The sequence below is a fragment of the Hirundo rustica genome, chromosome 3 (genome assembly GCF_015227805.2).
Source record: "Hirundo rustica isolate bHirRus1 chromosome 3, bHirRus1.pri.v3, whole genome shotgun sequence".
In the NCBI taxonomy this organism is placed as follows: Eukaryota; Metazoa; Chordata; class Aves; order Passeriformes; family Hirundinidae; genus Hirundo; species Hirundo rustica.
Window position 1 is genome coordinate 53,100,957 of NC_053452.1, and position 18,683 is coordinate 53,119,639.

Below are 18,683 nucleotides of genomic sequence, written 5' to 3' on the forward strand. Positions count from 1 at the left end.
GCTAATAGAATATGGCAACAAGTGTCCACCATGGAAAAAAAATAATTTAATAAATTAGCTAGAGTGAAATAGGATAAGTATGGGCTAAGTCTACACTGCCCTTCCTGCGCTGCAACTGGCAGTGACCTAGAGCAGCTTTGAACTGGTTTTTCATTTGAAGCAGCTTTCCCTTAGTTTGTACTGCCTCAAAACATGAGCTGAAATGTAAGAGACCCTGCAACACACTGTCCAAAGATTATTGGCTAGCGATTAGCTAATTGTCTGGCAGGTGGTTTTTAGGCAGACATGTTGAAGGACAACCAATTTGTTCGGCAAATAATAAAAAAACTTGCAGCGATTGTGAGCAGCTGCCAATGAACCAGCATCTGGAGCTTTCATCAAAGGCACACAAGGCTTCTGTCCAATTCATTGTTTGAATTGAAAAAAAAAAAAGTCTTCAAAAAAATAGTCTCAGAAATACTTTCTCTGCCTATGTCATGAAAGCTGTTGCAGAAAATACCTGGATATTCCCTGGAGCATGGATCCTGGAGGGTTTGGGCTGACTGGTTTTCATTGACCATGTACAGAAAGATGACAGTATCTACCATCCCCTATTAGGATCAACATATTTAATCACTTTTAGAAAATTAAGGTATCAGGTGATTTGTGCACAATCTGCAGGTTTTCTTCTTTCCCTGTTTCTTCCAGGGGATGGAGACTTCAGACAGTGCTGCATGTGTCAGGCAGCATCACCTAGAAATAAGCAACCTTCCTCCTTGCTTCTCAGCTAGATCTTTCTCATGGAAGACAATATAAAGTAAACTGAAAACAAATCAAGCTGATACAGCAGCTACCAGAAGTCCCACAGGTGCTGCACGGTTCTGTCACTGAGTCATTATCTCTTAGTGCAGCTGTCTTCCTTGAAGCTATGGGAGTTTCTGCATGGCCAAAAGGCATATATGACAGCAGCCTACTGACACACTCACCAGGTAGCTTCAGCTTCCCCTAACCAACTTCATGCCTCCAAGATCACTGCTGCCTGTTCCATATCTTCAGACTGACCAATCCCGAGTCACTGGTTGGTTTTATCTGCCTATCCCAGCCTTTCCTCTATGTCCTGTCTCACCCCCATGACTGTATGACAGCCTCTTGTCATCTCCCTGTTCTTCACAGCTGGTCTGTCTTTTAACACCTACTTCACTCTAGGTAATGCTGGCAAGCAAATTAACCATCCTCTTACATTCACTTTTGTCATTTACTCAAGCCAAGATGGTCACAAGAAGGTTGCTGTCTTTTTTCTAGTGGGTAACTCTTGCTTCAGATTTAGGATCTATGCTTCAGTACGATGTGTGGAAACTGCTCGTGGTCCACACTCTACTAGGATTACTGCCTTCCCTGACTGGTTTAGTGGAACACATGCTTTCTAAAAGCTAAACCAAAGGGTGGAAGGTAAGATGGGAGCATATCCTATGCATGTTAATCAGAAATCTAATTGGAGAATTATCAGATTTAAAGTCATTGTGAATCCCCAGAGAAGGTGGTAGTTTGGAAGAGTACACTACTGAAAAAACATTTAGGTGTTGAAACTCACTGCATAGATTTTAAGTCCTTGTCTACTTACCACATTAGTGCCCATTATGATGCTTTCCTGATTTTTAAAGTCCCAAAAAGGGCATTCAGGGAACACTTCCTCTCCAAGATGACCATTGTCTTTGTGTGTATCTTAGAGAGTCACAGTCACTTCAGTCATGAGTGATGGACTAAACCAGTGCTACTTTTGGTCCATCACATTGCTGTTGACACACCAAAGGAGCACCCCTTTGCCCAACAAAGAATATTACTCTTTTTGCAGGGCTGAATCTTCATTTCTTCCTCCCAAGAAAAATCTTCTCATTGCTAATTTTGATATAAAACTATCAGCATAACAAAAGAGTTGGCTTTAGGCAAACAGCTAGAGGATTAATTACTTGAGAGAAACATATTTGGACACATTTGGTCAATTCTGAGTACATGAATACTTTGGAAATCCTACATCAAAATAGACTATTTTTCTGTGGAGCCAGAATATCTGCCAAAAACTAGTAAAAAGCAACAATTCTGATTAAAAGTACCACATAGAAAACTTGTGGAAAAAAAATTAGGTTTGAGGTCAATTATGAAATAATATTCAGGGGAAGTGAACTGGCAAAAGGTTTGAGAGACCAGTTTTTTATAGATTAAGTAACTTCAAATCCCATCCAGCTGTGTCAACTAAAAGTTTAATCCTTTGTGGATTGCTACCAAAATGTGAAATTCACTCTTGGAGAAAAAGCCTTAATTTGAAAAGCCACCACCGTATGTACTAACCAACCCTCTTCTTGAGACTAATTACAGATATGCCAGCAGCTGAATGAGCATGAAGTCTGGGAACAAGGAAACTGCTGATGGTTTTTGGAAATACAAGGTCCACCTGAGGAAAAAATACTTATAATATGTTCTAGGTAATGAATATAATGTACTTACAGGGAAGGACTAAGGCTAATATATGCAAACTAGGGACTAGGCTTCTTTCCCCCTTCTTTTTTACACAATAACCACCTTTCTGCATATTATTCTTTCCCTTTTTAACAGCTGAATAGAATAGTTTTATAGATAGGGAATGACAAATCAAGCAACACACTTTTTGTCAATTTATCAGATATTTCTCAAGTGAAAGCTGAGGCGTAGCTCATAGCAACATTTTTTTGTTCTACGTATTAATTTAACATGCCAAGAAAGGGGGAGAAAAAGAAAATATTTCATGAATTAATGTTTATAAGTTTTAATGGTACATCTACTTGTCAGCTCAGTGCAGGAGACAGTAAGTCTAAGTTTACAAAATGTTCTTATAGAAATAAACCATAAGGAGGGTAAAAGTCAGGCTCTCAAACCCCACAGTGTTATTTCCTGAATGGTAAATCACTGAGTCATAGAGTACACCAAAAGTAACCAATTTATTTATCAGCTTTTACAGAAATGAGTAAGAGTTATGTGGTAGATATTTTGAGTGGGATGTAATGAAAATATTTGCCTAACATTACACTCAGACTTCAGAAACATACAATATGACATTATTTTTATTAGCACTAGTTTCATTCTGCTAACGTTTATAACACCCAGAAAGAGTGGGAACCTTCAAAGGTATTGCATATACGCATATTTACAGGACAAATAGACCAGCTGGTGAAAGAAAACGAAATAAAATTGATGACAGTTATCTTAAAACACATCATGCCCAGGAAAAGATGGCACTCTTCCAGTGCTGTTTAACATCTTTGTAAGCAACATGGACAGTGGGATTGAGTGTACCCTTAGCAAGTTCGGCAACAACAAGCTACATGACATAGTCAACATGCTGGAGAGAAAGGATGAAATTCAGAGGGACCTTGACAGGCTTGTGAGGCGGACCTCTGTAAACCTCATGAAGTTAAACAAGGGCAAGTGCAAGGTCCTGCACCTGGGTCATGGCAACCCCTGCTATAAGTACAGACTTGGGGATGAATTGATGGAGAGCAGCCCTGCTGAGAAGGATGTGAGGGTGCTGGTGGACAAGATCCTGGACATGAGCTGGCAGTGTGCACTTGCAGCCCAGGAAGTCACATAGATTCTGGGCTACATCAAAATCAGCATGGCCAGCAGGTCGGGGGAGGTGATCTTGCTCTTGTGGGATCCCACCAGAAGTACCGTGTCCAGCTCTGGAGGCCCAGCTTAAGAAAAATGGAAACATCTCATACAGAGTCCAGAGGAGAGCCACAAAGTTGACCAGCAGGCTGGAGCACCTCTCCTACAAAGAGAGATTAAGAGAGTTGGAGTTACTCAATCTGGAGAAGATAAGACTCTGAAGAAAATTTATAGCAGTTTTCCAGTATTGAAAGGGTTCTACGAGAGATCTGGAGAGGGACTTTTCACAAGGGCATGTAGTGACAGGGCGATGGGGGGAATAGCCTTAAACTGAGGGAGGGTAGGTTTAGATTAGCTATTTGGGGGAAAATCTTCATGTGAGAGTGGTAAAGCACTGGAACAGGTTGCTCAGAGAGGTTGTGTACTCCCCACACTTGGAGGTGTTCAAGACCAGGTTGGACAGAGCTTTGAGCAACCTGGTCTACTGAAAGGTTCTCTGCCTTTGGCAGGGATTGGAACTACATGCTCCTTAAGGTTCTTTCCAATCCATTCTGCAATTCTGTGTAAGTATCATGTCTGTGTTCGTCACACTGAACTAATGGAACGTCTCAGCAGTGACCTGCACTGGAACATATCTGAAACTACCCTAGAATGGATGTGTGACTAGGAGAGTGAAGGTATACCAGCACTCAGAGCCAACACATAAATATTTTAAATTAACAGTTCTGGTTAGATTTACTTCTGATCATCATTTTCACCAGGGCTGTCCACTTAGCATTAATTCTTACCAGTACTTTGTGTGTGTTTGTGTTGTGTGCCTGTTAAGGGAGTGTTTGGACCTTTGTTGTGGGCCATGATTCTGTTCAGCCGAACTGTGCCCAGAGACAGAGCCCATGACTGTTAGGTGTACATATAATGGATTTAGTGGAGGTGTCGTGTATCCATCAGCAGTTTCCAATCTGTGCATAAGACAAGTTATAGATGATGTTTAGGGTGTATAAGGTCTACTCAGCCTAACCACACAGCCACAGGACGGGCCAGAGCACCAGCATATTTCTGCCTTCGAATCTTGCATGCCTGAGAGCCCTGGGTACAAGCTGTCCTCATGTGAGACTGCTCAGCTGGTGTCCACAAAGGGACAATGTGGTGGTGCAGAACTGTTTTATTAGATTTTTGTAAGAAGTTTATGTTATGGTTCGTTTCACTGTATCCCCAATTCTGTATCCCTTTTGTGTTGTCTGTATAATAAGGTGTTTTGTGTCAATCATCCCATACCTCACATGACATGTAACATCCCCTCTGCCCCAACCCCCCTCTCTGGGGCAGCTTGTCAGTCACTCCCGGGGTCCCTCCCAGATTGTGAAATCTCCGGCAGAGGGCTTCAGGTGATAGGTAGCCTGGGGGAAATTCCTTTGGCTCTGGATTTTAGTGGTCTGAAGCTTGGGGGTGGGCACACCTTGTTACCCCCTGAATCCCCTGATTTGTTGTCTTGTTGTATCCTCCCTGGGACCCTCCCCCACTTATAGGGGGTAGGAGGGAGGAGGAAGCTCTCAGCCGCTGGGTTCTCAGCCTGGAAGCTCTCAGCCGCTGGGTTCTGAGCCTGGAAGCTCTCAGCCGCTCGCCTCGGAGCTTGGAGATCTCTGCTAATAAACATCTTTTAACCTGCTAAGCTGAGAGCCAGCCTTTTCTCTTCTGCTGCTGTTGACTGTCACCTTTGGGTCCAGCTGCTAAGCCGAGAAGCCAAAACGAACTGGAAACTTTGTGTCTGTGTTGACCCGAGCTAGCTGGGGGTCAGCTCCCACCCGGAGCGGGGACACAACCGGACACAGGACATGCACTGTGGTTTCCAGTTCTCCCAAGGCTGTTTTTTTGCAGCAAGGTCAGGCTGGCTCAGTCAGCACAAAAGGCGCATTCATGCACGGGCAGCCTGATGCTTCTCATTCTCCTTTGGGGCCACAATAGTTTGAGAATTTTTCCAGACATGATCTGCCCTTGAAATTTCCTTTATCTGGTCTCAGTAAAGTAACAGTGTCCTATTTCAGTGAGGCTTTTAAAACAAATATAGGACCTCTTCAGTCAATACTGGGTGCTGGGATTTACTTTTAAAAGTAAATAATAGTGTTTTAAGGTCCTTTTGCCTACTTTCTCAGCTACTTGCCTCTCTCTCTCTGTCATACGTCTAATAAAGTGCTCATCCAGATCACAGTAAGGGTCCTACCACAAAGAACTACCATTCTTTTTTTACAAATCACTAAAAAGAGAAGTTTCCTTTTTGCTAAAACTCCATGTGGTAAGTTTTCAAGACCAGCCTTAACATTATTGTATTTTTTCTTCCTGGAATGCATACCAGTGCAGTAAGAATATAGTGCATTTTTAGAGATTTTCCAACTTCCAGGTCTGAGTGAACGTTCTACCTATATCCCATCTTCAGATCAGCGCAAGACTCTGGTACTTGCTACATCCTCCAGCACATCACAGACAGGAAGCTGTAGACAGCTTCAGGAATTTTCCTTCCTAAACACTGTAAACATCTTGGAGGTAAAGTTAGTTCTACATAGCCTGTGAGGTCTCATATATTACCTCTTAAGACTTGAAGGCTGTTCTCAGATGCCTTCTTTCCCCATCCATAAAATTATAATCTTATGAGGACCATTAATTTTTCAAATTAATGTTCTCTCTTTAATTCCCACCATGGTGAAAGTAAGTTTGTCCTGCTATTTGCACCATGGAGTTTTCCAGAAAGAATAACACTAACTTTGCCACTATAATGGGGAAGGGGAGGAAAAGCCAAATATTATTTATCGCCATAGCCTGGGGGTGTAAAAACAGACTGAGAATATCATATTCCTCCTTTTTTCTTTTAAGGCATTTCTATCATGATATTACTGTATAAAAGATTAATTTCTAGCCTTGGGGTTTTTCTTTCTCTTGTGGAGTTGAAAAACTTACTGAATTTAAATAGGAAGAGAAAAAATAGTTCTCTTAACTGCTACAGAACAAACTGCAGAATGTGTAATTGTTCAGATGTTTTTCATGGTGTGAACAATCAGAATGCCTGACAGACTGGAAAGTCTTTGTGTGTGCATTACATTGCAATACACAGTTAGAAATGCCTGCTGAAAGGAAGCAAAAGAAGCTCCATCTCTGTCCAAAATCCCCAATGATTTATTGCTAGATTCTTCCTGTTTGTTCATGTCACCCTTAACCCAACCATCTTCCAGTAGAAAAGACTCAGGAAGATGTGCATATACAGCATTAACTTGTTCTGGTTCCCCATAACCTAAGAAAATACAATGAGGTCCCTGAAGTATGTTTCCACTTGGACTGGAGTCCAGAATGAATCGAAGTCAGGTTTTCAGAGTAATGTCTCCTATTTTGAGGAACCTTAGGGGCTTCTCTTCTGGTACCTTCCTATTGTCTTCTTTCATTATTTCCTCATCTCATGACAGAGGAATTCCTCCTTCTGGGTGAGCATGTAGGACTGACTGTATTGCTTCATAAGAGCATGTGTTATGCCCAGCTTGTTGGGCATGCTGAGCAGCTATTGAATTGCACAGGAGAGGCTGCAAGACTGACTGATCAAATTCTTTTCCAGACACAGAAGGGAGATTTTTTTCAGGTTATTGGTGAAGCTTGCACAATAGTGATACAGTGTTGTCTGAGATATTCAACCACTTCTGCCTCAGCACTGGTCTTACAGAGGTTACGCCTTTCTGTCCCAGCAGAACACCATGATTTGTAGATTATGGGATTCTTCTGTTAACGAGTCTTCAAAAGCAAGAAGGATTTTCCACATTCTTTTTTGCAACAGTTCTGAGGACTATAGTGAGAAAGGACTGTGTACAGAAAACAAAGTGGGCTCATTTATGACTGCTCAGCAAACACCTTGCTTTTAAAGGACTGTAAATATTCAGGCATTCAGCCTGTGCATAACTCTGGATGAGGGCATAGGCATATACAGAGCAACACACTCTGTAGAAGGTGAATTACGCATCTATCCTAGGTGGAGTGGGTTGCAATAAAATGAACACCAATCCTAGAAGGCATGTCTAGACTACATTTGGATGAATAATTACAGCCAGATGAAGCACACTCTTAATTTTTACATTAACTTTGATATATTAAAATTATTAATATTTAATACCTTAATTGATTTATCAGAAGACTGAAGTGACCTGGTTTTGTGGGGTTTTGCCAAGTGCGTTTTCCTGGCGAGTCTGGTGCTGTTATCCATTCCCACTTCTGACCAATGTCATAAGGAAACACATTCTCTGAAGCGTACAGAAGCCCACAGCAGTCCTCTGGGAGTGTCTACTCAGCAGTATCAGGTATGTGACTTATTCTAGTTCTCTGTATTCATGTATTCATTGTGACAATTTTGTATCTTTTCAAATCTATTTGTCACTTAGCAAAAAAGTGCAAAACAGATGCATTGCAAAATAGTATTTTCCCATTGATCACACCCCCACAGCATTCTCTGCTCACTTATCAGACATTATTTGCTGCATTTTTGAAAACACAAGAGAATGTGGAAGTCACAGACTTGACATTTTCTCTTATCCTTTATGAGTACTGCACACAGCCATTGATCCAACAGGATTACATGAAAGACAGCTACAAAAAAGGAAAGTTTTTATCTATCTGACATGTCTGAAAGGTGCACCCAAGGACTATACCTGCTGTGTATATTCTTGCTTCAGTAAGAATAGAAACTGCTTTTGCAATGAAGGGTTCTCTTGGTTCTGCCATTGTGCAAACTCTGGGAAAATACTGAAGTGTTCTGATGTGTCATGGCTTCACTCATTCAGTGTCTTATATTAGACTGTGTCAGAAAATATCTTTGTTTTCATCTGACAGATTGATGGAATAAGCACTTTTGCTGTCTGCCTTTCAGTCAAATTACTGTGTTGTGCTTGTTCATATCAATATCTTTCACATTAAATAAAAACCATACATAATGTTGCTAAATATAAAGGCAACCCTCTAGTAAAAATTCTCTGTCTACATGACAGATCCTTTAAAACTTGACCTTTTACACATATCACTTCTGCATGGGGACTGTCAAACAGTTCCCTAGATTTAAGATTTATGCCAGAGAGTTTAAACTGGGCAGTTTGGGTTCACAGAATCACAGAATAGTCTGAGTTGGAAGGGACTCACAAAGATCCTAAGTCCAGCTCTTAAGTAAATGGCCCTTACAGAGGTCAAAACCCACAACCATCCCATTATTAGTAGCATGCTCTAACCAACTGAGCTAAGTGGAAATGTTCTTCTCAAAACCAGAAAACTTCTGTCATTAAGCAATAAATCTGATTTTTCTCTGCTTTTTTGCTTAGATTCAAGGGGTACTGTACTTTTGCTTAAAAGGTTTATAATTTGTTTTTTCACATAAAATGTGACATTTTCAAGAAAAAATGTCGATATTTTTTGCATAATTTCTCTTCTTGGGAGCATTTACCATTTTTAAGACTATCCTAGTGGAAAGCATCACACAGGACACTTTGGTTTTTAGTTGTTCTTTGTTGGTTTTGTGCTTCTGTGGGAATTAGAGAAGCTAAATGAGATGAATAAATGGATTTTTAACAGGCTTATTACAATGAACACTTGCCAACATGTTCTCAGCTTGAAACATAAAGCTCTTAAGATTTAATTTTTAGCTGCCTTTCTCCAAAAGTAAAATTTAATTAGAACCCAATTATACTGAAATTGAGGTAACTGCTGAGGTAGTGCAATGGATACTCAGTCCCATATGGTCTGATTTATAATCCACAAGCACTTTGAAGAACTACCTCATTGTTTTCTCTATATTTATATGCGTTTCCTATTAATATAAATTAGAATTACATGGCTGCTTTGTATTTCAGAAAACATTTAAAATAAAGTTATATAAGAATGTCTATTTTACTATATATTTATTAAGACTTTACACTGCTAAGAATAAACATGCATAAATTGCTGTTATATTTCAGGGCCTGAGAGTTTTCTGTTGGAAAGATAAAGAAGAAAGTTAGAGAATCTTTCAGAAAACACAAGTATCACCTTAATTCCTTAGTACAAAAAAGCTTCCTAGAAAATACAAAATAAGGTTTCCTATTTTGTACTCACACCAATGTGAGCCCAAAGTAACGTTTCTAAACTCATGGTTTCTAGTTGTTCCAGACTTAAAATGAGGTTTTAACAAATACTTCTAAGCTATATGTGAATCCATTAAAATAACATTTATTAAAAAATCCCCGACAACAAAATAGCACAGAGATCCAGATTATTTTCTTACCTCCACCATTTTTCTTTGAGGAAATTCCTGATGCTTTAAAGGGTTTTTATGTGAGATTTCTAATTATTTACATGACTAGAATTTAGAGCATTCATTCTCTCTCTACATAAGGCACAAAATAAGGTACAAGACAATGGAGAATCAGAGGGGTCAAAAACAATAAAGAAACAGAGACCTGAACAAATGGTCCTTCTTGACTCATGTTCTAATTATTTTTGGTCAAATTTTGGTCACAAAATGCTGCCATTCTTTATTTCTTAATGTTTAACAGGAAATGTTAACAATTAAATGGTAATTATTTACCTGCCTGATTAGCATTTCCTACAAGGTAATTTGATGTGGACTTAGGTTAGTTGTTAAGCTCAAGCTATTTTCTACAAAAATCATATTGTGTTTTCAAAATGGTTTCTGTAGGATAGTAATCTATATTTTAAAAACTATTTTCTGGATGATTAACATGATGACAAGGTTTGGCAGGTTAGCTAAATGGCAGTAAGATAACAAGAACTAAGTGTTGTGTCCTGACATAAGAATCTTTTTTTTTTTTTTTTTTTTTTTTTTTTCCCATAATGGAATGCTCCTCTGACTTCCTCTCATTATCTTACATCCAAGAAGCTTAAAAACATATTTATTGTATCTGTTTTCTCCAGTTGCATGTTTGATTGCAGATCTAATAAGTCATGGGAATTGCCTACAGCTATATTTGTTGGCAGCTGAATGTCACTGAATGCTGATACTGTACATCACCACATAACTTCTCAGATCACACTTGCATCTACAATCCAAGCACTATCACAGAAACCTGATGAGAGTTCCTAAAGAGGAGGAAAGACTCTATAACCCACCGTGTAAACAGTAATTGATTACAGCATTCTTACAACCATAGAATTGCTAAGGCTGGAAGAGACCTCTAGGATCATCAAGTCCAACCATCAACCCAGCAGCACCACCATGTTCACTACTGAACTATGTCCTGAAGTGCTGTAGACACATGTTTTCTGAACACTTCCAGGTATGGTGGCTCCACCACTTCCCTGGGAAGTCTGTTTCAATGCTTAACAATGCCTTCTGTAATTTTTTTCCCTAATATCTAATGTAAACCCTCCCTGGCACAACTTGAGGCCATTTCTTCTCATCCTGTCACATATTACCAGGGAGAGGAGACCAACACCCACCTGGCTACCACCTCATTTCAGGTACCTGTGGAAAGTGATAAGGTCCTAATTGAGCATCCTTTTCTCCAGGCTAAACATCTCCAGCTCCCTCAGCCAATTCTCATAAGATTTGTGCTCCAGGCCCTTCACCAGCTTTGTTGCCCTTCTCTGGACCTTGTTCCATCATCTTAATGTCTTCAGTTCAGTGCTTGATTACATACTGTTAACAACTACCAAAAACTCCTTAGCAATGTACTCTGTATTTTTTAGCCCAATTCAATTTATACTGTCATTATAAAATAATTGTAAAACATCTTAACATCTATGAAAAGCAGTTCGGAAGTTGGGTAAATTCCTAGCATGTGCTTTCCTATTTGGGGGTCTCACAGGGCGTGATCATCAGGATGCTGCTCCTCCCATGCACACTGTGTAAAAGGATCATTTCCTCCTCTCTGCACGTAGTCTCTGTTCGCTATTGCACTTGTGGGCAAAAGAATCAAACTGGGAGTTTGCATCTGCTCAGGTTTTAATAATATTATTTAGAAATACATCTTGATTAGCTGATTTTCTAGTCAGCTGCTGCTAAATCCTTTCCAGGTATAAGCTGATTTAAAGCTTTGATGTTTAATTGAAAGGCATTTTTGAGCCTGTTGTTAGTACTGGTCAGCACACTGGAAAATGCAGCCTGACTTCTTGTGATACGAACTGCCAGGGTGATGCAGACACTTTTTTCCAATAAAGGCTAAATCCACAAAACTGCTCTTCTCTATAAACAACACACGGAGCATTCAAGAAAACCATAGTAAAAGGTCGTTTTTCAAGTGGCAAGGCAAAGATCTCCAAAATAAGTAAATATTGGATTTACAGTGATCCTATGTTTATCTCCTTCCCTGTGCAGAGCATAAAGAGAAGTCCTGTGGGACTGGAAGAGATTGTGGTCCTAGAAGTAATGATATCAATAATGTCTCACTCAAAATTTAAAAGAGATGCACCACTGATTTTAGCCTTTTCTTCTTTGTCTGTGCTCTGGTCTGCAGCTGAGCAGATTGCTAGAGCAACCATATATCATAAAGTCATGGAAGGGAACTTAAAAATCATCTAGTTCCAATCTCCCTGCCATAGTCAGGGACACCTTTCACTAAGCCAGGTTGCTCAGAGCTCCATCCAACCTGGTCTCAAAAAAATTCCAGGGAAGGGGCATCCACAACTCTCTGGGAAACCTTTTATGGTGCCTCACCACTTTCTTTCAGTTTGATCCCATTCTTCTTTGTCCTGTCACTATATGATCTTGTAAACAGTCTCTCCATCTTTCTCTCAGGCTGTCTTTTCCCCTTTTACTCCTGGGTCTTTACTTAACTGCCATGACTTTTCAAACATCTTAGGAAACAAGATGTTTGAAAAGGAAACATCTTTTCAAACTTAGGAAAGTGACTTGGTAACTACATCAGTCAATTCCCTCAGAACTCTGTCTCATCAGATCCCACTGACTTACATTCAAGTTCCTCTGGGGGTCATGGACCTGATCTTTATTTACAGTAGGAGGGACTTCACTTCCCTAGTCCTTGTCCTGCTGTCCATCCCCTTGGCATGTGCCGGAAGAGAGGTTGCCATTGAAGACTGAAGCAAAGAAATTCTTGAGTACTCAGCCTTCTCATCCGTTGCTACCAGTTTTCCATGATTGTTTATTGTGGGGGGTAAACCCTCTCTGACTTCTTTTTTCTGGTTAATATACCTGTACAAGCTCTTCCTATTATTTTTGTGTCTCTTGCTAAGTTCAGTTACAGCTTCACCTTGGCCTTCCTCAACCCCTCCCTACACAACCAAACTTCGTCTCTACACTCTTCACAGTTACCTGTTGTTATTTATACTATCTATGTGCTTCTTTCCCTGTAGTTTGAAAAGTAGTTCCTGACTCAGCCATGCTGATCCCTTGCCTTCCTGGCCCTATTTCTTACTCCTGCATATTGCTAACTATTGCACTCTGTTGAAGACATCCTTAAAAATATACCATCTCTTTTCCACCCAGCCCATTGTCCCTGAGGGCAGTATCCCAGGGATCCCAGTGACTATCTCCTTGAAAAGCTGAAATTCTGCTTTCCTAAAGTTCAGGGATCTAACCTTACTCCTTACTTCACCCATATTCCTAAAGACGGCAAACTCCACCACTGTGGCCCAGTGTCTGCAATCTTGATATCCCCAGCTAGCTCACTTGCATTGGCTACCAGCAGATTCAGTAACAACACATCCCCTCTGGTGGGACTACTGCCTGGCTCATAATGATGCCCATATTGCCTCTGGAGGCACAAAAGCAGTTTAGAACGCTGCCATTCCTTCATTGTGTGGAAATCTACTTACAGTCCATGTGTTTTGATCAATGTATCTGTTTGAAAGTGGTAATAATTAAATGTGTCAAACACATCAGCTTTTGCCATCAGAGAAGAATGCAAATAGTGTGTAGACATAGGAGGAGCATTTAAGAGAGGCTGGTGCACAGTGAAAGCAATATTTGCCGTTGCTGGCATTCTCTTCTACAGATAGATACCTCCTCTGCTGCTGACAGAGCTACATTCTCCACAGCCACAGAATCAGATTGGGGAAGTTGCTGAAGATTCACGAGCCTGCCTAAATCTATGCTGTGCTTTTCTGAAAAGTGTGCATTGTTACAGAGGTTAAGTAAATCTGCTCTCAGACAGGCAAAGCTGATAGAGCTCATCAACATTTTGTTGCAGACATTGAGATGTTCAAAAGTAAGAGTACTTTATAATTTTAGACTTAGCAGAGGTTTTAGATTGTATTGATTATATTGCACTGCCTTGAGATCATCTCCCCTTAGTTCTGAGTATAACTCCAGACTTGCACATCTCATAAAATGCATCCAAATTCTAGTTTGGCTTTTCTAATTGTCTCTCTACATAACTTTGCAATATCCTTATAGTCCTTACAAGTTACCTGACCCTCCTTCAAGGAATTTCCCTAAATTCCAGCCGAAATTATCTGTTAAATCAGGCTGGTATTTTCCCCTGATGACTTGTCTTTCTACAGTTGGGGGCAGCCTGGTCCTGAATATTTAACAATTCCTTTCTAAAGTACATCCAGTCTTTCTAAATTCCTTTACATTTCAGAGCTGACCACCAAAGGACTCTGTCAATCAGTGTCCTAAACAGTCCAGCCTGCTTGTTGGAAGACCAAGGTGGAAGTTCTACTGATACCCCTCCTTATTTCACCCAATACTGAAACTCTAACATTTCATGGCCATTATGCCCAAGATAATCATTGACTACCAAATCACCCACCAATCCTTCTGTGTTCACAAACAGGTCTAGCAGGACACCTTCTCTGGCAGGCTCATTTACCAGTTGTGTTAGGAAGTTGTCTTCCACACACTCCAGGAACTTCCTAGATTGTTTCCTCTTTGCTTTGTTGCATTCCCAGAAGCCATCTGGCAAGCTGAAATTACCCATGAATACAAGGGTCGGCAACAATGAGACTTCAGCCAGCTGCTTGTAGAATGCCTCCTCTGTTCATCCTGGTTGGTGGAATATAACGGACTCCACCACCATGATGTCCCCATGCTGTCCCCCTGATCTTTGCCCACAGGCACACGCAGTTCCACCCCACCACATCTCCTGCTTTGCCTGTGTCTTCTAAAGGGCTTCTCAGTTGCAGCACTCCAGTCATGAGAGTCATCCTGCCATGTTTCAATGATAGAAAATACATAACTTTCCTGTTGTACAATGGCTTCCAGCTCCTTGTGCTTGCTGCCCATACTGTGTGCATTGATGTACATGCCCCTCAGCTGGGCTAATGGTTTTGCCCTCATCACAAGCCTGCTACCCCTAGGCTGATCTCTAGTAGCCTGGTCTTATCTCTTTCCCCCTTTGAGCATGGTTTAAGACATCTTGATCAGCCCTGCTAATAGTGCTTGAGCCTTGGGCCATAGTTTCTGAAAATCTGTCTTGACTGAGTTAAAAATATTTATGGGGTAGGTGTGTTGTAAAGATTTGTCCCGTACTGTAAGTGAAGTGGCTTTGTTGAAGATAATTATCACATCACAGTGTAATGCTAAATGAGGCATCTCAGGGGAGTTGAGAATTTAACCATGCTGACATTTCAGGATGCAGCAGTGCATGTAATATTTCTAGTATTGACAGGGTGGAGTGAGAAGATACTATCAGACTTACGTTGTACTTGCTCTAGTCTACAAAAAAACAAATGTCTTACACTGATGAAACCGTAATTACCTCTATTCTCTCATTTTTCAAAGACTAAGAAGGGATGGTAGTTTTCTCAATTTTTGCAAAAATATTTTTGAAAGAAAACATCTTAAAACTCAGGAGAGGAAGATAGAAAAGAGCTGACATTTCTGAGATAAGAAAATTTTCATAATAGAAAAAAAACTAGATGGCATTTTAACAACTGTTTTGGCATAGATCTCAATGTAGTATATGTAAAGCTGACATGATCTTATTTACAGATTTCCTTTGTTTCTTTGACTACAGTTAGAAGAAAATACTTCATAAAATGCATTTTATAATCATTTTAATTGTTAGCAAGCAGAGTTGTCTGAAAATAGCTTTATACATACAGCTTATATACAATGTGTACAGAAGCACGATAACAGACACTTCCAAAATGTGCACACTGGGTTAGCAACACACCTAGTAAAGCTCCAGACAGATTAACTAATTCCCCCATGCTGCAAGAATTTGAAAAGGAGCTATATACAATTTAGTTTACTTACTTGAAACAGACTTTGAATGTTAGGTCTGGGAAACAATAAAGCAAAACTGCACTGATTTCCTGACAAGAAGGAGTTACAATCTACCTCGGAGCACCTTTCCTTCACAATAAGAAGGAACAGACTGTAGTTTTCCATTCTGCCAGAAAGCTGGCTCATGCTGTCCACACCACACAGAAATTTAAGACATTGAGTGGAGAGCATGAATCAAACAGAAGCATCAAATCTACTACAAATTAGATTATTATTTTTCCTGTAGGGCACCTGTATCATCTGGTAATGTCCACAGCAGAAAAATTCATTTAGGAAATAAAAAGCGCAATGGATTTAGAAGTTCTGTGAAAAGGTATGCAGTGTAGAAAGAATCAAACAAAATTAGGAGCAGGGAACCACAAAAAGCCCAGCAGAAATAAACAGAAATGTTGATCACCGTCAATGGTAAGCATCAAAAATTGACAAAGGAAGACTTAAAGCATTAGTGCTTTGCAGGTGTGAAATATTTATGAGTGAAAAGGACTCGAGACTGATCAGGAGACCAGAATCCAGAACTTTGTCTGGCATCCAGGAGAAATTAGTGATATAAAATTAAAAAGCATCTTGGATAACATATGGGTTCATACAAAACTAAGGCATTAAGAAAGAGAAGAGGCAAAATGGAAAGAAATGAGGATGAGGCATTGTTAGGCAGCTACAGATGTGTCCTTGTTCCAACCAGAAAAGGGTTCATTTCTGCAGTAGCCAGGAGGGACATGACCAGGACCCCAAAGTTACTCTATACCATCTCATGCCTGAGCAGGGGGCAGGGGAGGGATGGGTTCCTTCCAGTCAGGCCAATGGTGAAGTGAGTGGTCCAGGTCCAGTGCCAAGTTCCCTATGGTAAATGCTTGCATGTGAATCCTTCACTTCTTGTTATTAAATTTTAATAACACTCTCATATTTATATTGTTGTTGCTGTAGTTTGTTGCTCATTTCATTGCTGTTTCTAGTAAATTACTATCATCTTAACCCTTGATATGTACCTTTTGTGCCTCCAATTTCTCCTCTCCATCCCGCTGCAGGGGGAGGGAGAGAGGGAAGTGTGGAGTGAGACAGTGGCACATGGTTTGAAGTGCTTCAGTGGGAACACTAAACTGGGGAATTCCATTCCTAAACTATGACAAAATGACAATTTTGTAAACCATTCTACATAGATTTACAAGTTCATGTTAATCAGCTCCATTGTATAAAGGCTTCTAAGGAGCAACTGAAGCCAGAGGACAACTCTAACCAGCTAGGTAGGGTAGGCCACATGGAGCCAGTCTAAACTGAACTTAGTAAGTTCTCTCATTTGAATGCTGCATACAACTTTAACTACACTGCATCCTCCTATTGGTCTCACCAGCTGGACCATGCTGGTTTACATTGAGCACTTCAATCTGTTACTTTCCCTGTTGAGTGGTTATAACTGGGGATTTTTTTTAATTTTTTTTTTCCAAATAATTAGAACACTTACAGTTTACATCAATATAACTTCTCACCACTTTAAAAATTGGGGTAGGGATATAACTAGTCTTGAAGACGAATTGAGAAAAATTCTGAGCGTCAGATGGCTCACAGAGTTACAAACAGAATTAAATAAGTGCAAGCAAACAATGAACTACTGCATTAGCACTTCAGCTTTTGAAATTAAAAGACTAGCAACTAATTCCAAAATCCAACCTAAATTTCTAGTGTACTCTCTAATATTCACCTTAGAGAAGTCACTGCAGAAGTACAGGATACAGTGTTGTAACAGAGACAGACCTGTGCTGGAGCTGGGGTAATTGTAAAGAAAAACATACTTAAAATTGCATTTGGCTCATGAACTGGCCATAATAAACTACTTCCACAAGGTGCCTTTGTCTGCTGTTACTGCCCCTTCTAAGAAATATACTGTGAGCACCTTCTCTCTGGAGCTCATAGTCTCATGTTACCCTGGTTTTTCTGAGTTTCTTTATTAGCCTTTTGATTTTCATAAATGGAGTCAGATCTTTTAGTTACTGTAGAATATTAGAGCAGTTTTCTACCTTTCCCACAGAAGTAATATAAACAAATCCTTTGTTTTTCATTCTCTGTCCTTTGTTTGCATATTTCTAACCTGAAAACAATTGTAACTGACAATTCATCTGGCCACTGAGGCTGAGGGGTGGAAACTCCAAAAAGCCAATCTTCTGCTAGACCCACAAATGTATAAAAAGTAAAAAATAAACAAAGGGGCTCTTCTTCTCTCGGCTTTCAGCTGTGAGCTGGGATCGGAAGGACCTCTGCCTTGCGAAATCTCGTCTGCGTGTGACTGCTTTGTGTGTCTCAGTGACAGTCTCACCTGGTTTAGGAATGATTATTTGTCAGATTCTATCCCACTGTATAAGGAGGGATTCAGCTCTGACACCCCCCTTCAAACTTTTATATGAACAGCCTTGTATAAGTAGCAGCAATAAGCTTCAGACATTGTGACTGTTTGACTACCTGTGCTGACATGTGAGCTGGTTAAAGAAAAAATAAATTAAAAATAAAAGTTTAATTGAATCCAAAATGCCTAACAGTCTTAACCAGCAAAGCTAGCACATACCACAGAGCCAAAATCATGCAAAATCTATTAAAGCAAAATGTAAACCTGGATCAATATTCAGTTAAAAATACATATTTTAAGATCCAAAAATCTATACATTTTAAAGCAATGTTATATCAGATACACTGCTTCCCTTTATGTAAAACATATATCAGCATCTCCTTTAAAGTACAATATGATGGCAGTCAGTTTTGTTTTGTCAGTAAAACACTCTTCACCTCTATCTAAGAGTCAGACAGTGTGAAATAACCTCAGATTGGCCAGAATTTAACAGATCCTCTCTTCTGAGGACTGTCTAAGAATGAGATCCAA